The sequence below is a fragment of the Martes martes genome (assembly GCF_963455335.1).
Source record: "Martes martes genome assembly, chromosome: 1".
NCBI lineage: Eukaryota > Metazoa > Chordata > Mammalia > Carnivora > Mustelidae > Martes > Martes martes.
This window is the reverse complement of record NC_137888.1, coordinates 95,333,210-95,355,690: the sequence shown is the minus strand read 5'-3', so window position 1 is coordinate 95,355,690 and position 22,481 is coordinate 95,333,210. Positions and strand designations below refer to the sequence as shown.

General features: G+C 41.9%; 1 pseudogene across 1 annotated transcript; it reads right to left on the bottom strand.

The window, feature by feature from the left end:
* Positions 1-5,456: 5,456 nt before the first annotated feature.
* LOC308343120 (spermine synthase-like) lies at positions 5,457-6,755 on the bottom strand (annotated as a pseudogene). The gene is made up of 2 exons: positions 6,733-6,755; positions 5,457-6,619 (listed from the first exon to the last, which is right to left on the bottom strand). The product of its transcript is annotated as a spermine synthase-like (transcript).
* Between the last annotated feature and the right edge of the window lie 15,726 nt (positions 6,756-22,481).

Here is a 22,481-nt window from a genome sequence, read left to right as displayed (position 1 = left end):
GGAGATAATAAATTTTTCCATCCTTAATGAGATTTCAGTAAGGAGCAAATGAAATGATGAACTATGAAAGGATTTTTAAACTCTGAAACAGTATTACCTTGCCTTTATTGACAACTCACTGTAAGCTAGGCATTGTCCCATTTAGTCCTTATTACAAAACTCAGGCCAGAAATATTATCTCTTTCCACAGATGAGTAATCTGAGGTCCAGAAAGTGAAATAACTTTGTTATAGACAGAAAGTAGCAAAACTAGGGTTCAAACCCAGAGTTGGGACTTAATATATCATTTCTTTGTATTTTATTATATTACTGTTTTTAAGATTTGCTGGTTCCCAGATAATATTAACATTATACATACCTGGGATTGCCCAAAAATGACTCCAGGAGCTTGCTCTGTGTCCAATACTGTACCCACTAGCCAAGTAGGACTATCAAGGCCCTGAAATGTGCCTAGCATAAAGAACTCATTTTAATTTAAACTTTATTTTTTAAATTTTTTTAAGTTGAATTTAAAAATTGGTATTTAATTTAGCTATTGGAAAACTTCAAAGTATTTATTTGGAACAATTTAGAGATGAAAATCTACTTTCCTTTTTTTTTTTTTTCTTAAAGATTTTATTTATTTATTTGACAGAGAAAGACACAGCAAGAGAGGGAACACAAACAGGGGAGTGTCAGGCAGAGGGAGAAGCAGGCTTCCCGCTGAGCAGGGAGCCTGAGGTGGGTCTTGATCCCAGGACCCAGGGATCATGACCTGAGCCAAAGGCAGACACTTAACAACTGAGCCACCCAGGCACCCCAAAAATCTACTTTCTAACTGTAAATTTTATAAAATCTATATACAGGTAAAGTATTTCCAAAAGAAGTTGAGTGTCCAAATTGAGAGATTCTGTAAGTCTAAAATATGCACCTGATTGACATCAAAGACTTCATAATAAAAAAAAATGTAAAATATCTCAATAACAACTTTTATATTGATTACATGTTGAAATATTTTGGATATAGTAATTTAAATAAAATGTATTATTAAAATGGATTTCACATTTTTATTTCCTTTTTCAACTGTAGTTAGTAAAACACTCACACTTGCATATATGGTTTCTATACATATATGTATTTCTATTGATCAGCACTAGCCTGGATAAATCATCTGGAACTGAGACCTCTCCCCTCTTACCAGCAGGAGGAGCTGACCAGGAACTTGGCCATCCTATCCTAGTGGTAAGTTACCATAGACCCCAGGTTCCCTTTGTTTCCTCAATTCTTCACAAATTTATTGTTTCTTTGTCTAACAGATATAAAAGTGCATTGGTCACTTCTTTGGCGCTCCTTTAGGTATAAAATTAAATTTGTTTTTCTCTGGTTAATCTGTTTTATGTTTGTTGAATTATTAGACTAATCAAAGAACCTAGACGGGAAGAGGAAGAAAGTTTTCCTCTCCTACACTTGCCCTATAAGATGAGAGATCGAGAAACAGGTCCTGCTCCTAGAATGTTCACCCTAGAATGTGCACAGTGCACTGCATATAGCACACCTTTCTATTCACGCCATTCATGTCATGTCACCTCATCTTGCTGAACATTGCTTAAAATTCCCCTAGCAAAGCCTTTCTAACCCATCGAACTATAGAATTTGCCTTGGCTCATGACAGATGGTGACTACGAAGGGACCCACCTTGCACAACAGGGGCTCCTGGGAATACTCAGAGAAAAAGATCTGGGAAAAGTCTGAACTTCTTCCTAATAGAAAGATAGATACTCAAAGAACAATGAGATCTGTGATCTTATTGTAAATGTGACACATGTGTAATTAACAGGAGAAGCCAGGGGCATACTGGTTACATTTGTAACCAGTGTTGGTCTCCTGAGGCACATTATCCCATAAACACATAAGTGACATTAAAGCAAGATTCCTGTACTAACACACAATGCTGCATTTAACCCAGAATAAAGTTGAAACACAATACAATTTATATACTCCAGGGAAAGGGGAATCCCTATCTGCTAGCAAGCTTGACAGAGGGCTACCTATTGATGAGAAAATCTACCTCAGTTTAAACGCTAATTAAACATCTACTGAGAGTATCCACTATATGCCAGGACATAGAATAGACATTAAGATAGTAATGTGAAATAATATAAAAAGCATTAGCTTTCTCGTTATGTGATCCAGGTCTCAGTCTCCCAATCTGGGAAACAATGATAGTAGTCCTCAAATGTGTATTGAGAGCCTTAAGTCAATCACGTATTTTAATGACTTAAGGAGTGACGTAGTAAAGACTAAATTTTAGCTCCCTCCCTCTGAGAGCTAGAAGAGTGGAAAAGAACCTGCCTTGAAGGAGTTAATGCCATACGGCCGGAAGGGGTGGGGAGCAGACCAGACTCTTCCTTGGGGCTCCTAAGGCAGTGCTATAGCTGAGGGTAATCAAGGACAGGCGTGGTGGCAGGAAGGAAGGAGAGCCACTGCAAAATGTGGGTGTAAAGGTAGGAGAGGAAGGGGCAGGAATGTGACCCGGAAGATGTAAGAAATTGAACTGATCTAAAACGATCCCAGAACATAAAGTAAGAATTCCCTCCTTAAAGATAAAATTGATTTTCAATTTGATTTCTTGTCATTTTCCTTTCCTAGAAATGTTTAACATGGAAAAACCACTTATTTGAGGAATTTAATGAACTATGTTCCAAATAATCACAACTTTAAACTAAATATGTTGTGTTTTAGAATTCTAGAATTCTAGAATTCTAGATTTTTATGAGATGGAAACATGCCTTCCCCCTTAAACTTTACAACTAGGTGTTTGGGGTGAGTTGTTTTTTTGGTTTTTGGGTTTTGGGTTTTTTTCCATTTTCTCTCAAAATCTCAAATTTGTCCACTCCACTCTCTTGGTTCCCATGGTCACTGTCTTAGTTCAGCCTTTCTATCTTCTTTCTGTCATTATTCCTGATGGACCGTGCTTTCCAATTTGTCCTCACTCCAATCTCTCTTCCGTGTCATGACCAGAGCACCGTCTCAGGATCCCACAGTGCCTGCACTGCTTACTACACCATCTGCAGCTCCCCATTTCTACAGATGAGCCCCGGCCACTTGGAATGCACAGGGAGGGACTGCACGTGTCCTGCCTAGTTGCCTGCCCCAGGTCTTGAGCAGCCCTGCCCTGGGACACCCCCTATCTAGGACATGATGGGCTCCGCACCCTGGCCATCTCTGCCTTCCCTGTGCCCTTCCCTTCTCTCTACTCTGCCTTCAAATTCTCAGCCCCAAATGTCACTGACCCTTTAAAACCTTCATCCATTTACTTATCCCTCCTCCAACCCCTGGCAGACTCTATCACACTTCCTCAGCATTTACAGTGCGCTTCGTACATACCGCTAGCACAACTCTGGTGATATGAGATCATATGAGAATGGATTATTTTTTAAGATTTTATTTATTTATTTATTTATTTATTAAGATTTTATTTATTTATTTGACAGAGAAAGAGAGCACAAACAGGGGGACCAGCAGGCAGAGGGAGAGGGAGAAGCAGACTCCCTGCAGAGCACAGAGCCCAATGCAGAACTCAAATCCAGGCCCCCAGGATCATGCCCTGAGGTGAAGGCAGACACAACCCACTGAGCCAGCCAGGCATCCCTAGGACATCTTTTCTTTATCCTCAATTTAACATTGGACATGGGCAAGATATCATCTTCAAAAATTAGGGCAGGTAGTATTTTTTAAAATGTCCAGGATAGAGTGAATGTCTCCAAAAATTTTATAGAAAAGAAGAAAATTAGAGACTAGAAAAGAAAAGGAAAGACCAGGGGGAGGTTGTTTAGCAACTGAATTTAAAATTTAACACAATTGGTTCTTAACCTAGTTCCTAGAGATGAAGTTGCAGTGCTGTGATCAAGGACAACCCACATTGTTTCTGTGAATGTCACTCACCCCATCTGCAAAGTGGCAATAATAATAGTAGATCTTACCTCCCTGGCACTGTTACGGAAGTAAATGAATTGCAAGAGTGGCTGTAAAATTCCTGTTTTGAATTGAATCCAAGGTCATTCTGTTTTTAAAAATGTATTTTTCAGAAAATTGGAAATTTGCTCTAAAATTTTTATTGAAAAAATATTCTCTTTTGTTGAATAATGATAGGAGATAAAACACGCTACAGTTCCAACTCATCCCCCTTTATTAATGAATTAAGCCACATCAAAATGCAATAAAAAGGGTAAAAGAGGCTCCTAAGAAGCATTCAAATTTTTATCTGTCATTTTCCTTCCATAAAATGAGCATTTCTATTAAAATGATAATACATAAAAATGGAATTTTAATGTGTGGAGATTCTTTAAAATCACAAGACCACCTGGTAAAAGGCAGGCTTAACACCTCTTCTCCCTCCCTAGAAATTAGGAATGAAAGAAATCAAAAATGATTAAAATCAGGAAATGCAAAACCAAAATAGCCACAAAATAAATGTGCTCCCCAAATGTGGAAGTGTCAGGGCACCCAACTCAAAGATGCCATTGTTATGAGTATTGGGCTCTTGCTGGGCAGTGACCACGGGAGGTAAGAAGGTCCACATGGGTCATGAAAGCACATAGATCATGCAGGAAGGCACGCACAGGAAGGTCGTGCAGGAAAGAAGGCCAGTCTGACTGAGAGACGGAGATTGAGACACTGCAGAGTGGAAAACATGCCGTGAGAGAGTCACCGTAGGCAAAAATACAATAAAGTGGAAAGGATGGTCACTCCCAAGGGAAACGGGTTCCACAAAGAATAGGGAAAGGGTGCGTTGGTAAATATGTATCAGTAGTCAGGCTATGATGTCATTTTCAAAATACGACTATTGGTGATGAATAGGAAACATTTTAAATTGAGAAGGGTTGAGACAACAAGCATAAAAACTCATACACCGTATTTATAAATATTTGGGGGGTGTGAATATTTCTCTTGATCAGCTCTGAAGAATTTTCATTTTTTTCTCATTTGTATTCATAATTGAAGCATTGCTACTCATTTTTTCTTAGATCTCCCTTATAGGCACCAAATTTTCATATCTAAGTCAATCTTTGGGGAAGAAATAGCATCAAGAACTCCCCTTCAGAACAAAACAATGATGTTCTTTCCTCCAAAAAACTAAATTTGAAGTCTACCAAAACAAAAACAAAAAGCCCACATATAAAAAAAAAAGTAAGAAAAACCACATTATAGGGATTCAGTGCATTTAGCAGCCTTTACTGTGGAGCCCAATCATCCTTCAGCTGACCTTCAAAAAAAAAAATAACAACACCCTAGTTCATCAAAATATTTATTTCCCATTTGTCCTTTTCTTCACTGAATATAATAATTTTAAAAAAAGAAAGAAAGAAACCTTGAAGGAATTCACAGTGAATTGCCTGACTCATTTGGATGTCATGTACAGCATACAAAGATCAGGAAGGCTGTTTGCAGCACACATGATTAGGGGATATTGGTCTTCAAGGCTTTGCTTTCTTCCAAATAGTGTAAAACACTCACAATTCCCAGTATGAAGGAATTCAGACTATCTCCTTTGAGAATTCCACAGGACAATACAGGCACCTAAGCTGTTCTCCATAGAGTGCCAGGGCTTCTGTCAGATTGACAATGTTACCCTCTGGAAAATATTTCCCATCCTGTTTCAGTCCTTTCATGGAGAGGTCAAGAGTCCGTCTGAGAAACTCCCATATGAAATCTTCTGGAGATGCGGGGATCAGAACGGCTGTCAGATCATTAATCCACATAATCAAACTCTCTCCCTTCTTTGGTGTACCTCTTCGGTACTAGAATACAATCTTCTATTAAAACCTGAAAGCAGTCTCCCTTAAGATTGTCTAAGGGGTGGCTACATGGTTTTCACAGGTGTTCCTTACATCCATCTATCACCATTTGGTCAATCTCTACCATAGTGACCATCTGTGGTTTCGTTTGACTATTTCACATAATATGCCCCCTACCTCCACCACCTGGAGTCAGTGTATCTTAGCCACCATACGTAGTCTTTCCTACTGCTCAGGACAGCCTATGTGCACCCAAATCACCCTCCACTGGATGAACATCTCCAAATTGCTTCGAGTGTAGAATTTTGATGTTCTTATAAGGTGAGCCTTCATCATACACCACTTCATCGATGTCTTCATCATACAGCACTTCATCGATGTCAGGAGACCATCAGTAGTGAGCCAATATCTGTCAAGTCCCTCCTTAAACTATGGGTGGTAATCTCTACACCTCCCCAGTATGGTCCTTACCCAGTTCTTTCATTCTTTCTTCTACTGTGTTCAAAAGACTGTCAACTTCCTGGCCTTGCAAATCGCCACCATAACTCTGCAGGTCCAACAACGCCAATCCACATGGGTAAATCCTCAAATTGGCGAAGCTGCCATTTTTGTTTCTGCACATCACTGAAATAACCATTTGCACACCATTTGCTAGGTGTGCCCCAACTCTGTCATCCCTTACTCCTGGAAAATGGATTGGAGACCCTTTTAGAATGGTCTCACCACCAATGGCCCAGAGTGCCAGTGCTGTGATGCTGTCATAGCAGGGAGAGGCCTTGCTATGGGGAGGCGGCTTCGGGAGACAAGGGGGCCATGGGCATGCCAGGCTGCCCAGGGAGTGCCTCTCAGAAGAATTTTAATTCGGAAAAAAAAAAAAAAAAAAAAAAGATAAAAAAATGTATGTGAGAGCAAAAGACCCAACAAACAAAAGTCTTCCAGGGTATTAGCTGAGTACCTCGGAGGGGACAGCTCCTCCATCGTCCCTCAGACACAGCTAAAGGAATAACTTTTCTTACACTATTGTTTTCCCAGTGTACTAGAACTGGGTCTCCCAAGGGATTTCATTCACTGTTAACCATCTTTCATAAGCAGGAAAGATCTAGCTCGAAACACTCAATGTACTTAAGAAATCTACAGGGCCACAAATCACTAGGACTATTATCTCCCATTAGGCTTTCTTACATCACTGTCAGATACCAATACGGACGACATTTTACATTTGCAGTAAGGTGATTTATAAGAAATATATATTTGGTCATTTAAAATATACATTTTCCTTATTTATTTGCCTTCTCCCACAGTCCTTAACTGACCCAAAAGCCTCAGAATTTCTTAAGTGTGAAGAGAGATAAAGTTGTCACTTGTTATGTTAATGAGGTGACTTTTGCAAAGCGCCTAAGGATGGAGCCTGGGGGCCCCTGGAGCCAACCCTGGTATCTGAGGGTTAGAACGCACAGTCCTACCCCTTGACCCATGCGGTGGGGTAAAATGATAAAAGTTGGATCAGTTGCCACCCACCAATGATTTTAATCATTGGTGCAATAAAGCCTCCTAAAAATCCAAAAGGCCGGGACTCGGAGACTTCCAGGTTGATAAGCATGGGGAGATTTGGGGCGAATGGTGTGCCTAAAAAAGGCACGGAAGCTCTGAACCCTTTGGCCATACCTCTCTCTACGCCTCTCCTCTATCTGGCTATTCTTGACTTAATATCCTTTTATAATAAATCAGTAAGTTAGGAAGTAGGATATTTCTTTGAATTCTGTGTTCTAGCCTCTCTAGCAAATTAATCACACACCTGAGAGGGGGTGTCGGGAACCAACAATTCATAGTCAGTTGGTGAGAAGTGCGAGGAACAAACCTGAGCTTGTGGCTGGTATCTGAAGGGTGGGAGGGACGGCAGTCTTGGAGGACTGAGCCCTTAACCTGGAGAATCTGCTGTTATCTCTGGGTAGAGAGTGTCAGAATTGAGTTAAATTGTAGGCCATCCGGCCCGTTTCTGGAGCATTTTTTGTTGTGGGGAATCCCAGCATGAGAGAACACATGGGTGCGTGCACGCGCGCGCTCACACACACACCTCGGAACTGGCTTCCCAACATGGGAAAAGCTGGTCCTAGTTTCCAAAGCAACTTCACACACACTAGCTCTTTTGATCTTCAACACGGCCCCTTGAATATGTATTTCTGTTATTTGGGGGATGAGAAAACCAAAGAGCACGAACGTCATCCTCCAGGAAAGAGGCACGTGGTAGACAAAACTCCAGGTCTCCTGGGTCCAAATCTTCTGCTTGTCTCGCTTCCCTTTTAAATTGCATAAATAACAAGTTTCCATTCTCCTCCCACCCAGATTTAAGAAAAAAAAAAAAAGAGCAAAACCTTTGGCAAGTGCTCCTACTTTTTTCCAGGGCCCCTTAGAAGATTAGGTGCTGTGTTCTCATCACCTGGGGGGGATAAGACTGCGGTGAACTGAATTTCTCCCGTGCGTGGAGGCGTTGGCAGCGGGCTCAGGCTCCAGATGGGCAGAGGGAGGGGAGACCAGGGGACCACGCTCCAAGTGGGGATTAAACATGCACAGCGGAAGGAGAACAGCTGTAGCCCCTGTACATTACAGTTTTAAAATTCTGCGCGTGTTAAGAACTATAAAAATCACAAGTAGGCCCTGGATCATAACAGATGAATAAGGGATTTATAATCTTTAAACTGCAAGGAGAATGGCTTGCATTTGTACCATTTCCTATTTTGATTACAATCATTGTCCTGAGAGCAGATTCATGTTGTGCCTTTTCTGATTCTTTTTGCAATCCATCACAGGCAGACAACAGAATGGTAATGCTGCTGTACATTCTTTGAAAGACAATAAAAGCCTCTAACTTCAGACCTTCCCGTTTGGGTTTTTGTGGGTTTTTTTCTTTTCTTTTCTTTCTTTTTTTTTTTTTTTTCCATTGTCATAATTTGATTGGGCAGTCATTTTCTACTGTGGCCTGTTAGCTACCTCATTAACCTGGAAAGGTGAGATGGTCTGGACAATTAATTCCAGAATATTAAAAAGGTTAAAGCAAGAAGCCTGCTGCTTAGTGCTTTTCATAAACTAGCTCAAGTATTAAATTCTGATATCTTGTTCCAGGTTCCCAGGCTGTAATCATAAGAAATGGCACAAAACAAGGCTCTTCCTGAATTGTTTTAAAATGACATTCTTCTCCTAATGCTTTCTGGGCCTGTGTAGTTTATACACCAATAAACCTTGGGGAAATTTCTATGCCTCCCTTCGCTACATTGCCCTGCTGCAGCAGGATGTCCTTTATTCCTTAGTAGGGACTTTTTCAGCTCCATCTGTTTTTCTTGGTATTAGAGGAACTTGCATAAAATTGGTAAGAACCTCTATCACAACGAAAATTTTCTATTAGTCTGGAATTCACCATCCACAAACGTGGTGTGAGGATAACAGAAGCTCATATGCAAAGAGACAAATGCAAAACCCTTAGAAATGGGTGGGCACCTCTGGGCTCTGGCCTGGATCTCAACTCTTACGGCTCAGAGTAGGGTGACAGCGGGATGCACCTGCCGGTCTTATCGTGCTATCCACGTAGCCGTCTGGAAAACTCTCACTGCACCCATGTAAGAAAAATGAAAAAGGAAGCCATGGATTATGTGACATTTTACCACTGGGTAAATGCAAGGATGACATGAAAATCCATTGATTTCTAAATTAAGAAGGAAACATGAACTTTTTCTTCTCTGTGTTAGTTTTTGTCACAGCCCAGCAGATTGCCCAGGTTTTTATAGCCTAGGAAATATGTGGATCATAAGAAACTAGTAGAAGGCCCTCAGCTGGACCTGACCTTACAGAAGTGCACTCCTAGCCACATCGCTTATATTCCAACTGTCCCCTGCGTGGCTTGATATCCAGGTGGCACTTGGGACCTATAGGGAATTGCCCTTTGGAAGCCACAAAGCCTAGGGTAGGTTATACCACGTGTGACATATCTAGGAGCTCATTAGGACATTTCGACACAGTGCTTTATGACAGATTCGGCAGCCTCAGGAATTTCAGTTGGATACAGAAAGAGCCTCTTGTTTGTTATTCTAATTGTGGTCCTTATACAAATGGAAATGAAATGTACATTCTGCTCTTCCTTTGCAAGTAGATTCGGCAAGTGGTATCTGAAAAAACCAGCCTTGTCACCCACTTCTTTTACCAATCAGTATCCATCTCAGACAATAGATTAACTCATGCATTCACCCTTTCATTTATTCCACAAACACTTAGTCTACATCTCTCACGCACCGGGCTGTGTGAGAGGGTAACACGCATGGGATATACAAAAATGGTGAGAGCTCTTTGCCCTAGTGGGGAGAGAAATCTAGACAGATAAATTATAAGTACTATTTCTTTGTTAAGTGTTATAATTCATGTACCAATAAAAATCTATATCGGGAAACCCAAGCAGGCAGGTTGGTAGAGATGTTATTTGAATCGGATTTGAGGAATGAGCAGGACGTTTCCAAACAGTTCTGAAGACATCTTCGATGGGGAAAGAGCAAAGGCCTTCCTAAAATGTGTGTCAAGAGAATGCAGTGTTAGCCCTGGCCTAAACAAAATATAATTCAGTAAAGGAAATCCGCTCTCCATTGCTTCCTCTCTGCCTTCCCTAAATCACATAACATGGGCAAACTCCAATACAAATAATCCGGCACTTTGTTTCTGTTCCTCTCTGCTGTTATAAACAAAGACAAGATTTTGTTACAAGGGCCACAAAGGTGCCGTGCTCTTTGCCATCTCCTTTGATCTCACAGCTCGTAGGAAGCAATCTAACACTGTTGCAGGACAGACAATGTCTCAAGGAGCTGGTTAGTGCCCCAGCAATGAAATGGTCTGGGGACTATATTTTCTAAAGACAGAATGAAAACGCAGGGTCTGGTAATAGGACAATATTATCTTGAAGAGCTGCCAAGATGGAAGGGCACGACAACTATTTCTCGGAGCAGATCTGTTCTCCAGTCCGGGACTGCCCAGGAAGAATTTAACGTGAGGCACAAATGTGAACCACATATGCAATTATAAAAATTTTGTAGCTACATTAAAAAAGCTTTAAAGAGTGAAATTCTTTTTAATTACGAATTTTACTTAATCTCATCTACCCAAAATATAATCAGGGTTGTTAAGTAGTAGCAAGATATTTTACCTTATTTTATATATATTTATATATATAAAGTCTTTGACATGCCATGTGTATTTTCCACTGACAGCACATTTCAGTTTGGACTTGCCGCACTGCAAGTGCCGAGTAGTCATGGTGTTCTGGTGGCTCTGGTCTCAAAAGGCATGGATCTATACCTAAGAAACTATCTCTGGTCCTCTCTTCCCTGTACCACTCTGCATTGGTTTGTAAGCCCCAAATAATCAAAGGACTAGCCAGGGTTAATCAAAACTCTAGCTAAGGACAAGTGGTAAATATTCTCGGTTCTCCATTAATTCACTTACTCACTTACCAAACAATGGTTCAGCAACTATTATTATATGTCAGGTTATGTGCTTCATGGTGGGAACACCAAGGGAAATGGGTCTTGGTCTGTGCTTTCAGAGTCCTGTTGAGAAGAAACAAGTACCCAATGAGGGTGCCATGCCTTGAATCTCTGACTGTGTGTCACAGGAAGTCTCAGGAGCTCAGAAGAAAGTCAGGAGTGAACAAGGAAAAGAGGGGAGCTAGAGGAATCATTCAGAGCATGGTGGGGCCAGTGAAAGTTTAGTTAGACAGTTGTAAAGTAGAAGAGAAAACATACCTTGAAAGAAAAAGGAATATGTGCAAAGACCTAAGGCATTATTCTGCAAAAGGCAAAAGCAAAAGTAAAGTAGGGTACCTGGGTGGCTCAATCAGTTAAGCATCTGCCTTCAGCTCAGGTCATGATCTCAGGGACCTGGGATCGAGCTGCACATTGGGCTCCCTGCTCAGCAGGGAGTCTGTTTCTCACTCTCCCCTTGCCCTTCCCCTCGTTCATGCTCTCTCTCTCTCTCTCAAACAAATAAATAAAGTCCTTGAAAAAAAAAAGTAAAGCATTATTTACAATAGCCAAGATGTGGAGACAACCTAAATGTCCATCAATAGATGCATGGGTAAAGAAGATGCAGTGCATGTATACAATGGAATATTATTCAGCCATAAAGAAGAATGAGATCTTGCCATTCACAGTGATGTGGATGGAGCTAGAGGGTATTATGCTAAGTGAAATAAGTGAGACAGAAAAAGAAAATACATATGATTTCCTTTATATGTGGAATCTAAGAAAACAAAAGCAAAACAAAACAAGTGAACAAACAAATAAACACAAAAGCAGAAACAGACCTATAAATACCGAGAACAAAGTTATGGTTACCAGAGGAGAGGAAGATGGGGGGGTGGACAAAATGGAGGAGAGGAAGTGGGAGGTACAAGCTTCCATTTATAAAATGAGTAAGTCACAAGGATAAAAGCTACAATATAGGGAATACAGTCAATGGTATTGTAAGAGCTTTGTGTAGTAGCAGATGGTAGCTGCACTGGTGGAGAGCAGAGCATATAGTATAGAGAAGTGGAATCACTATGTCATGCACCTGAAACTAATGTAACAGTCTGTGTGGACTGCACTTCAATAAATAAAATAAGTAAAAGGCTTTAGCAGCAGGGGGGGAGGGTGTTCTGAGGATATCAGAGAATATGTTAGGAACATCTGTATGCCTGGGTTGGGTGTACCCAGCCACAGCTGGCATGACATGGAACCAGAGAACCTGCAAGCCTCCAGTAGGGGTCTAGAGTGTTCCAATAATTTCCAGGAAAATCCCTGCAACTTGCTTTTAGATAGGGACAGTAGGTGTCTGTTATTAACGCTCCAGACCCAAACTAAAAATCCAACAACTTACACTGCAAATGTATATGCTAAATATGAATATAAGGTACTGTCAGTACCTTATATTTTCAAGCCAAAGACTGGGGGCTTGAGGTCAACATGTCTTGCTTATAAAATAGAACATCTGATACCAAATCGGAGAACTCTATGCTAAAATATTTTCAGCAATAGTAGCAGAATTACACTTACCTAGGCTGACTCCCTTTGACTCTAAGGTGGTAGGCAAGCTTGTTTCTCCTCCTACAGACTCACCCCGACACTCACATGTGCAAGCATGCTGCACTCCAGTTGTGGCAAATCGCACACCCTTCCTGAAATACAGAGCTGTGTCTCTCCCATTTGCCCACCCGAGCTCCTGCGATTCCCAGAATGTGCTGCTAATTTCTACCTGACCTGCTCCTTAAAACTCAGCTCAAGCACGTCTTTGGGGAATCCTCCCCCATCCTCCCACTCTCCCTGCTCTGGGTGGGTGCTACTTATAGGTCCTCTCACAGACCCCAGTGAATATCTCCACCACAGCTTTTTCTTCCATTCACTTGCTATCTTCTCCCACAAGACTGTTAACTGCTAGTGGGCAAAGATTTTCTTTTATCTCTATATCCCCTACTCAAGTGCTAAGTGATGATAAATGAATAAATGAATGAAACAATCAGTTAGAACAAAATGATTTGGGTTGAAGAATTTATGTTATGAATAATTTCCATACAAAAGGCAGAGTTGGGCCAAATTTTTTTTTATGGAAAGTCATGCATGATAAAGATATAAAAGGTTATAACTGATTTAAAGAGAGGCAGATTTGGGATGCCTGGGTGGCTCAGTCAGTCAACTGGCTGACTCTTAATTTCAGCTCAGGTCATGATCTCAGGGTCCTGGGTTGAACCCCGGGGATGAGCTCTGTGTTCAGCGCAGTCTGCTTAAGGATTCTCTCCATTTCCTTCTCCCAGCTGCCCCTCCTCCCACCCTCTCTCTCGTTCTCTAAAATAAATAAGTAAATAAATAAATAAATAAATAAATCTTTAAAAGAGAGAGAGAGAAAGAGACATAAATTTGGGCTCAAAGTAGAATTTTCTAACATTTGGGGCCATCCCACAAAAGAAGGGCCTATCTCTGCCTAAGCAAATTATGTCAGTGGGCTGAATCCAGCCCATGCCTATTTTTGCAAATAAAGTTTTCTTGTAACTCAGCCACACCCGCTTGTTTACACATTGTCCATAGCTGCTTTCACACCCAGCAGCAGAAGTGAGTAGTTATAAGAAAACCCTAAGGCCTGCAAAGCCTCAAATATTTACCATCTGGCCCTGTAGAGAAAGAGTTTGCTGACCCCTGATCTACTAATGAAGTTGTGAGATTCCCATTATAGAATGTATTCAAGTAAGTCTTGATCTGTCCAGGATGTGGAAGAAGTATGTTCTTTTAACAGGAGAGTGGTAACCTTTAAATTTCCTCCCCTCCGGGCAGGTCTGTGATTACAGGCCTCCTTTTCTATGACAAGTCATACTCTCTAATTCGTCTTTGACTGACAGCCCTATAATGGGCAGCATTTCTAGGTGTGGAAAAGGAAATCATTGCCCATCCGTGGGTTAAGTAATGCATCTGACTCCCTAAATACAGTTTACTGGCGCTCTGAATAATGAAAGAAATAAATTTTTGCCTTCAAGCATCACCACGGCCCTAGCATAGGAAGCTGTCATGAAAGATTCAAAGGAAGCCAAAGGGACAGTGACCTGACCTGCTGCTCACTCTGTATTTCCCACAGACCTAAACCCAGGCTTTCCCTCGGGACCCCATGTATTAATCAGCCGGCAGCCCTTCGGCCTTCGCTGTTCTTTACGAAGCTGGGTGGTGGCACTGGGAGAGGACCTCTCCGGCTTGCTTTCTTCTTATCGACTCCCCTCAACAGTGCCCGGAGGTCAGGCCTCCAAGGCCGCTTTTCATCCTTTGGCAGGTTTACTTACCAGGAATGACAAATTCTCAGAGTCGAGCGCTCTGGATGAAAAAGAATTCCCTTTCAGACAGTATTTCATCTTCACATATTAACATGAGACTTGTGGAATGTTGTTAATGTTGGACTAAAACTAGGTGTGTCCAACCATTTGTTGTATATTAGGAGGGTTGAAATGTCTGTATGCTTCCAGACTTTCCTTTCCAGAGGCGGCCCTTTGAGTAGATGAAGAAAGGAGCTCCTGCATCAGGAAGACAGAAGGTGTGCCTGTATCCTGCCATGGAAGGCCTTGCTGCAGGAATCTGGCCACGGAGGGCAGGGAGGAGGCAAGGGGTGTCTTGTTCCCACTGCTGCATCAGTACAGCTCGGCGGCCATCTTAACACATTTATAGTACCACTAGGTATATTGTTCTACAAATAAAGAAGGGACAGAAGCTAGCCCCAAAGACTTCTTTTTTTTTTTTTTTTAAGATTTCTTTTATTTATTTGACAGAGAGAGAGAGCACAAGCAGAGGAAGCAGGAGAGGGAGAAGCAGGCTTCCTGCTGAGTGGAGACCCTGATGTGGGACTGGATCCCAGAGCCCTGGGATCATAACCTGAGCCGAAGGCAGATGCTTAACCAACTGAGCCACCCAGGCACCCACCCCAAAGGCCTCATTTTCAAGTGGTTACATGAGCTTTCCCCAAAGACACTTAACATTCACTCAACCCCCTTCAAATTGCTCCTCACCAAATCTATCAAGTCCCAGGAAATGCTCAAGGAGGAAGGCAGCTGAAAAGACCCCCAAATATTTGTGGTCAAAATTATTTATGGCTTCTGTTGACTTCTTCCTTGGCTACATTCGAAAATGCTTTCGGGTTTCTAATTAATCCTCCACCTTTCCTTCCCAACCCTTCACGCAGTGGCTGTCTCCTTATTAACCACCGTTGCTGTGCCAAAGAGCTGCACTCTTGCTTCCAGATTTCTGCCGACCCTTGTTATCAGTCTGAAGGAACTGGCTGCTTTAGAAGGGAAGGGAAGAAATCTCTCCAGTATCATGTAGTATAAAGGAGGATCATATAAGTTATAGAGGTCTGGGTCCAACTTGCCCAGATCCCTGGCATTGGTTACCCTCTCCCTCCTTCTCCCCTTCTCCTTGCTGCTGGAGGATACCTGTGGTAATAAAAAATAATAGAGAACATTTTGCTCCCATGAAACCTTATTGAGATGCTTCACGGGAAGGAGTGACTGGATGTCAGTAGGGAAAACGTTCAGTCAGTGGGTTTCAGAGCATCACTCCCTCTTCTGAACTCTTGTAGCACCAACTGGCTGAACAAGTCCATGGCATCTATCAAATCCTGCTCTGCTCTGTTGTCTGTGTGTGTCTGTCTCACCCACTCAAAGAACTTGTAAAAATTCCCTAAAGGCGGGGCGCCTGGGTGGCTCAGTGGGTTAAAGCCTCTGCTTTCGGCTCAGGTCATGATCCCAGGGTCCTGGGATGGAGCCCCACATCGGGCTCTCTGCTCAGCGGGGAGCCTGCTTCTCTCTCTCTTCCTGCCTCTCTCCCTACTTGTGATATCTGTCTGTCAAATAAATAAATAAAATCTTTAAAAAAAAAATTCCCTAAAGGCTATATAATCGCACCTGCTCTCCCCTGTACTTCAATAGCTCCAAGCACAGGACTGTGCACCCTGAAATCGTTTGACTTTTGTTTCGTTTTGTTTTTTGTTTGGTCTGCTACTTTTGAAGACTGTGAGCTAGTTTGAATACACTTAAGAATTATTAAAAGTTTGGAGAGTAACCCGAACACAAAGAGAAAGGATCAGATTATCTCATCCTTCCTTACTGCAGTAGTCAGAATGATGGTACTCCAAAGATGTCCAAGTTCTAATCCCCAGAAGCCATGACTGTATATTTGACATAGCAAGAGGGAATTAAAGTTGCAGAAGGAATTAAGGTTGCTAATCAGCAGACCATAAAATAGGAAGGTTTCCCTGGATTATGTGGTTAGACCCAACATAAACACAAAGGTCCTTGACTGTGGATGCAGGAAGTAAAAGGACCAGTGTCAGAGTAAGGCCAAGTGAGAAAGACTCTGCTAGCCATCGCTGACTTTGAGGATGGAAGGGGACCCGAGCCAACCATGTGGACAACCTCTACAATCTGGAAAAGCCCAGAAAACAGATATTCCCCAGGGCTTCCGGAAAAGAAGGCCGCTCAGCCAATTCCTCACTTTTAGCTCAGTTCTGCCTTCTGCAAAGGTAAGGTAATAGATTTGTGTTGTTTTAAGTCACCAAGTTGATAAAAATTTGTTACAGAATTAGTAAGAAACTAAGAGACTCAACTATCCAAAATTTATGGAAAAGGAAAAAAAGTTCAATGAGGAAATATTAAGGATGTTTAATAAGGAAGAGAGTCTAATTTCATGGAGAAGGATAATATCACCCAGTTTACTTTCCCAAAAATGTCCCTCCTACTTCCCCCTGGGCCTTGAGAACTGGGAAAGTAATACCTCAGCCAGTTGAATAGGGCACTGTCCGTGGTTTCTGTAAGGAAATCTTTTTTTTTTTTTTTTTAAAGCGAGCACGTGAAAGGGGAAGAGGGACAGAAGGGGAGAGAAAGGGGAAGAGGGAGAGAGAATCCCAAGCAGGCGCCACTCTGAGTGCAGAGCCAGAACGGGGGCTCAATCTCACAACCTTAAGATCATGACCTGAGTCAAAATCAAGAGTCAGATATTCAACTGCCTGAGCCACCCAGGCCCCCCTCTGTAAGAAAATCTTATATCAGTGGCTATCAGGGTCTAGTTTTCATAACGGAAAACCACTCGCTATGGTGCTTGGTCAACAAAAATATCACTGAAAGTGGTGTCCCCAAACCTGATAAGCCGTGGACGTTGCCAACTGAGATGGGCTCAGAACCAATGATACTAGCTGGAAACGCAAGGTGATGCTTGGAGACACAGGTGTCTGCCAAGCCAGGGAGGAAAATCAAGAGAACTGGGCTCCAAAGGCCATCTCTGCTAATAACACAATTTTGCTTACGGTCAAACACTTAAAGGGGCAGGCTCCCCAGTTCAGTCTTTATCGAGCTGATTAGCCTGGGAGGGCTGCAGAGACTGCCTCTTTTACACGCACCGAGTGAAATACGACCCTCCGGGGTTCCTGTAATTGCTCAGTACCAAGGTACGAGTCAAACACGTTTATGGGAGTTGGCCTCTAGCCCACTTCTTATGAATACACATAAACACACCTTTTATTGCTCAATAATGTTTTCCCTTTTGCAACTTTTTATGAACCGCTAAAAAAATGGGGCCTGTATTTTAATTTTTTCCAAAAAAGGAACCAGAGAAATACCAAATCTTCCAAATGGGAACTCCTCTTGGCTGCTGCCTCAACCAAAAATTATTCGCCAAGGGAGTGGTGGAAGCCTCAGCATCAACAGCTTGATATTAATTTGGCCCAAATCCAACTGACTTGTTCCCCAGACTGAGTTTCGGCATTCCCCTTTATGAGCCCAACCCCAGCCTCCAGGGTGCCTAGGTGCAATGCAGCAGAATTCATCAGCTCTTTATGCCTATGGGAGGGGCTCCCCACTGGCTCTGTTACTATCAATGTTCTCTTGCCTTGGCTCCCATCCAGAGAAGCTAGAAGCTCTTTCCTCCACACACACCTTTCACTGCCACCTCTACATCGTGATTCAAGCCTTTGTGAACCCCTACCTGGACCATTGCAGTAGCTTCCTAACTGAGTACCCTATCTCCAGTATCTGCGTTCCCCAATCTCTATAACCAACCACACCATTGCCAAATTAATATCTAAAGGAGAGATGCAATCATATCAGGCCCTGCCCATCCTCAAGACCCAGTTCAGACATCACTTTGAAGCCTGAGAGCACCTGTCTTGTTGTGTACCTCTAACTCAAAGTATGCTCCCTCCTGTCTTGGAGTCCCCCTTACTTTCTTCCTTGATTTATAATTTTTATATCTCATCCCTTTCTTCACTAGCTTTGGATTGAGAAAGTTACACACACACACCCTTCTGCTCCAGTTTCTGGATCTATAAAATGAGGACAGTAATAACTGTTTCACAGAATCTTAGGATGTAATGGGATTAGCTCAGTGCCTGGCTCATAGTAGGTCCTCAGTATATGCTGTTGTTGTTTGTATTAGCCTGTCATCATCACCATTATCTGTATATGACTCTTTTAGACTGGAAACCAGGATGAATCTGTCTCTATGGACCTCAGTGAAATATTTTACATACAAAACTATTTGCCACTCCTGGTGAATAAATGACTCAATCAATAGAACAATCAATCAATGAGGTAAGAAAAAATTCGGAAGCTGAAACTAAAAGTGGGGTTTCGGTAGGCCTACTTTTTCTACTTTTGCTACCCAGTAACGGACCCCAACTAGAAGAGAAAAGGGTCATTATAGAAGTTCTGAGAGACAGACAGAAAGAGAGCTTTCCGTTGAACGCTCTGTGGTCGTGAGGCACTTGGAAATACAGCCCCAGCTCTGTTCTTTTGCAGCGACAGCCTGTGTCTGCAGGAGATTTTAAAATCGGTAATGAAAAGAAGAAAGAAAGGAGGGAAGGAGTGAGGCAAGGACACCATTCATTAAATCTTTAGAGTAGCCCATGACAATAGGAAACAGATACCCTAGCCCCCGACCTAGTTTTCCAGCTCCGTCAATAGTCCCATCAAGAGCCATCCTTGGCGTTGCTACTATGTACAGTAGTTAGGGATGCCCCTCAGGCTTTCTTATCTCCTTGGTTACCATTATGGGTCTGTCATCTGTGAATTATCTAAACCTTCTTCAAATCTATTTATATGCTCAGCCTTTGCCACTTTCCACTTGTATCTTAAAGCTTTGCTTTAAGCCTTATCTGGATGACTGGGGTGGGGGGGAACAAGCAAAAAAAAGTCTTTCCAACAAAAAAACAAAGAAAGTCCCATTGAAATCTTACCTGTGCCACTCACTCAGCAGCCTCGGACCAGGCATATGCTCTCTCTGTGCATTTTGATTCACTTAAAATTAACATAATAATCTTCAGATTAGTACATTAAAGGTTGATTAGATTTTAACTTTTCCTGCCATTTAAGAACATGAAGGAGATTAGATACATGTTACATCTTATTACTGATTCTGGATTAGAATCCATTTTTAATTTGCCTAAATGTGTGCCACTCCCTGATCACTTCTTTGTCATCATATTTTTTACACCCTTTGGATAATTATGATAGGACCACAACAATGGTTGTGTGGACTATGCATTGCAGTACTTAAGGGACAACATTCATATCTTGTTTACCATACATGTACATTTGTTATCAAAATTTCCGGACAAGTACCAGTAAGGTGTCTCAAGGAAGGACTACCTTTTTCTACCTCACACAAAGATATTAAGAAGACATTATGGCTGGATTTGAGACAAAATATATCTTCCCCCACTTGATCCTTGGGTCTTTAATACACTTCCATATTAAATAGATTCAAGGGAGCCCACTGGTAATTTGAATGCAATGACCTCCTGCATCAGACTTATCACTCATGGTGTACTGACAGTCCTTTGATGGCAGCTGTTCCTCATGGAGTTGGTTCTTGTAAGATGCCAGCAAGCAGGTGCAGAGGTCTACTCAGTCAACAGCAGCTCAAGACAAGACCCCAGTGTAGGTAAGTTCCCTTGTTTCTTAAACCTGTCACCTACCAATCTGGAGTGGTCTGCCTCTTTCTTCAATCTCTCCCTGCCCTCTGTGTGCAGGGCAGAGGGGGACCAGGGGAACTCCTGAGACTGCAAACCCCAGCACCTAGTCTTGGGCCTAACACAACATAGTCATGAAATGGTGGCTGAGGGATGGGATGGAGGAAAGAAGTAGAGGGAGGGAGGGATAGAGGGAGGATAGAAGCAGCAAGGTGACAGGACATGAGGATTTGGCTCTGAGACCCACAAGGCTCCATCATTTGGTACAAATTTGCCTCCACTTATACATTTTGAACTTAAGAACAGAGATCAAAATTTAGAATCATCTTTATATTCCTCCAGCCAAAATGCCTAACATAGACTCAGACATGTACTAAACACTCAGTAACTGTTCACAACTTCGAATGTCCTCAATGAAATGTGTTGGCTTCCTTCTTTCTCTTTTAGGGAGGGTGATGTGTAAATTAGCCATACTTTTTAAAATCCACAGGTTTCTGAGGACAGGTAGCTTCTAAATCCAAAATTATAATGAGTTTACTCCTAGTACTAATATAGTACCACTGCTCTTCTTGCCTCTTATGCCCAGGAATACTTAAGCAACCCATGGGCAAAGGAGACTGGAGTCTTTTAAAAACTCAAAACTAAAGGAGCCTGCCTTCACCTTCTATCCAGTATGCCAGCAAGAATTAATTGCCTACTTTGGGAGCAATGAGCAGAAGCATCACCCCATCTAGAATGGGAAAACCAGGCCCTTGGGACTCAGAGGACTTCAAAGCTGAGCCTGCTAAGCTGCATCAATTTAAGGGGGATTTAAACACTTTAGTCTGCTTCCTATGTGTCAGAAGTGAATCACATTGAGATGAGAAGGAGGTCTAGTAATGACAGCAAGCATCTCACATGAGGTCAGTTGGCATCATCTATCCTAGATACTGGAAGTCTAAAGATAGCAACCGTGTCTCTGGAGTTAGCACAACTTTGAATTATTAAGAACAGGGATTCAAGATTAGAAAGAATCCTTGCATTTAAAAACAGATGGGTTTCTCTTAATTTCTAGGGAAATTAGGAATGCCTAGATGCTGCTGCTGATGGAATTGACTTCTCCTATTAGCATATTACAAGGTTGATGCTGGGTCATTTGTGCTTTATTGCTCTGTAAAATTCCAAAATCTTTAAGTGTTCTCAACAGTAAAAACCCAAGCAAACTAAAAAAGCTCCTTTTGTCCATCTCCCTCACCATCTTGCACTTCCCCTCTTCCTCTTTGCACTGAGCACTTTCCGATCAAAAGGCAGTCACGCATAAAAAGCAGGCAGAAGCCGAGCAAAGGTAATGTGTTTTTCCCTTTATAAAATGAGTGGAATGTCAAGCTATTACCCAACACACCAGTTTTAAAGAAGCAAGCTTTCTAGGTGGTAAGCAGCGCACAATGATTCACTTGTTACCTGAACAAACTTTTCTTGAGCATCTATGTTATGCCGGGAATGAGCTGTCATATGTACTGGTCAGAATCCATCACCAAGCATTTAGGGCAAAAGGCAGTGGTCTAGACCTCACAGGCACAAAGGCCAGTGCCCTTCATTCAGTCAAAGGTAGGCTGATCTCTTCCCAATGATACACTGGCAAGAAAGAAGAAGGTCTTCATAGTGCCTCTAGTGGCCTTTGAAATAAGTTTTTATAAATCCCATGACTTTCTTGTGGAAAACCTACTTATATTGCACTCTATTTTTGTGTTTCAAGAATTATTTGGTCATAGATACACATAGATACACACATATTTTTTGATATGCCAGTTTTTAACCCTGTTTTAGCATTTCTCCACGTGTGAATAGACTGGGTATCTCAAAATATGGGAGTGGCCTAGGCATCCCTGAGAGTATAAAATAATATAGCCAGCATTAGATCGTGGAAGTGACATCATTGTTTTCTAGCACTTAACTCATCTCAAAGTAACAATTACTACCCTTCTAAATCTCCACTAAAGGTTTCTGACAACTCTCTTCATAATGGCTTGATGGCATTTCAATGCAGTTTGGCATTGTATTCTGCTGTACTTTCATCTAAATTCCCCCCGCATCAATTTCCCCCCATTCTTTCTTGACCCATTGGTGTAAGTAGAAAAAAAAGAGTCATTGACCATCTTTTATAGTGGCTACTCCTTACCTTCCTGCAGTGCATATAGACAAAATACTTTGCTTATCATAGAT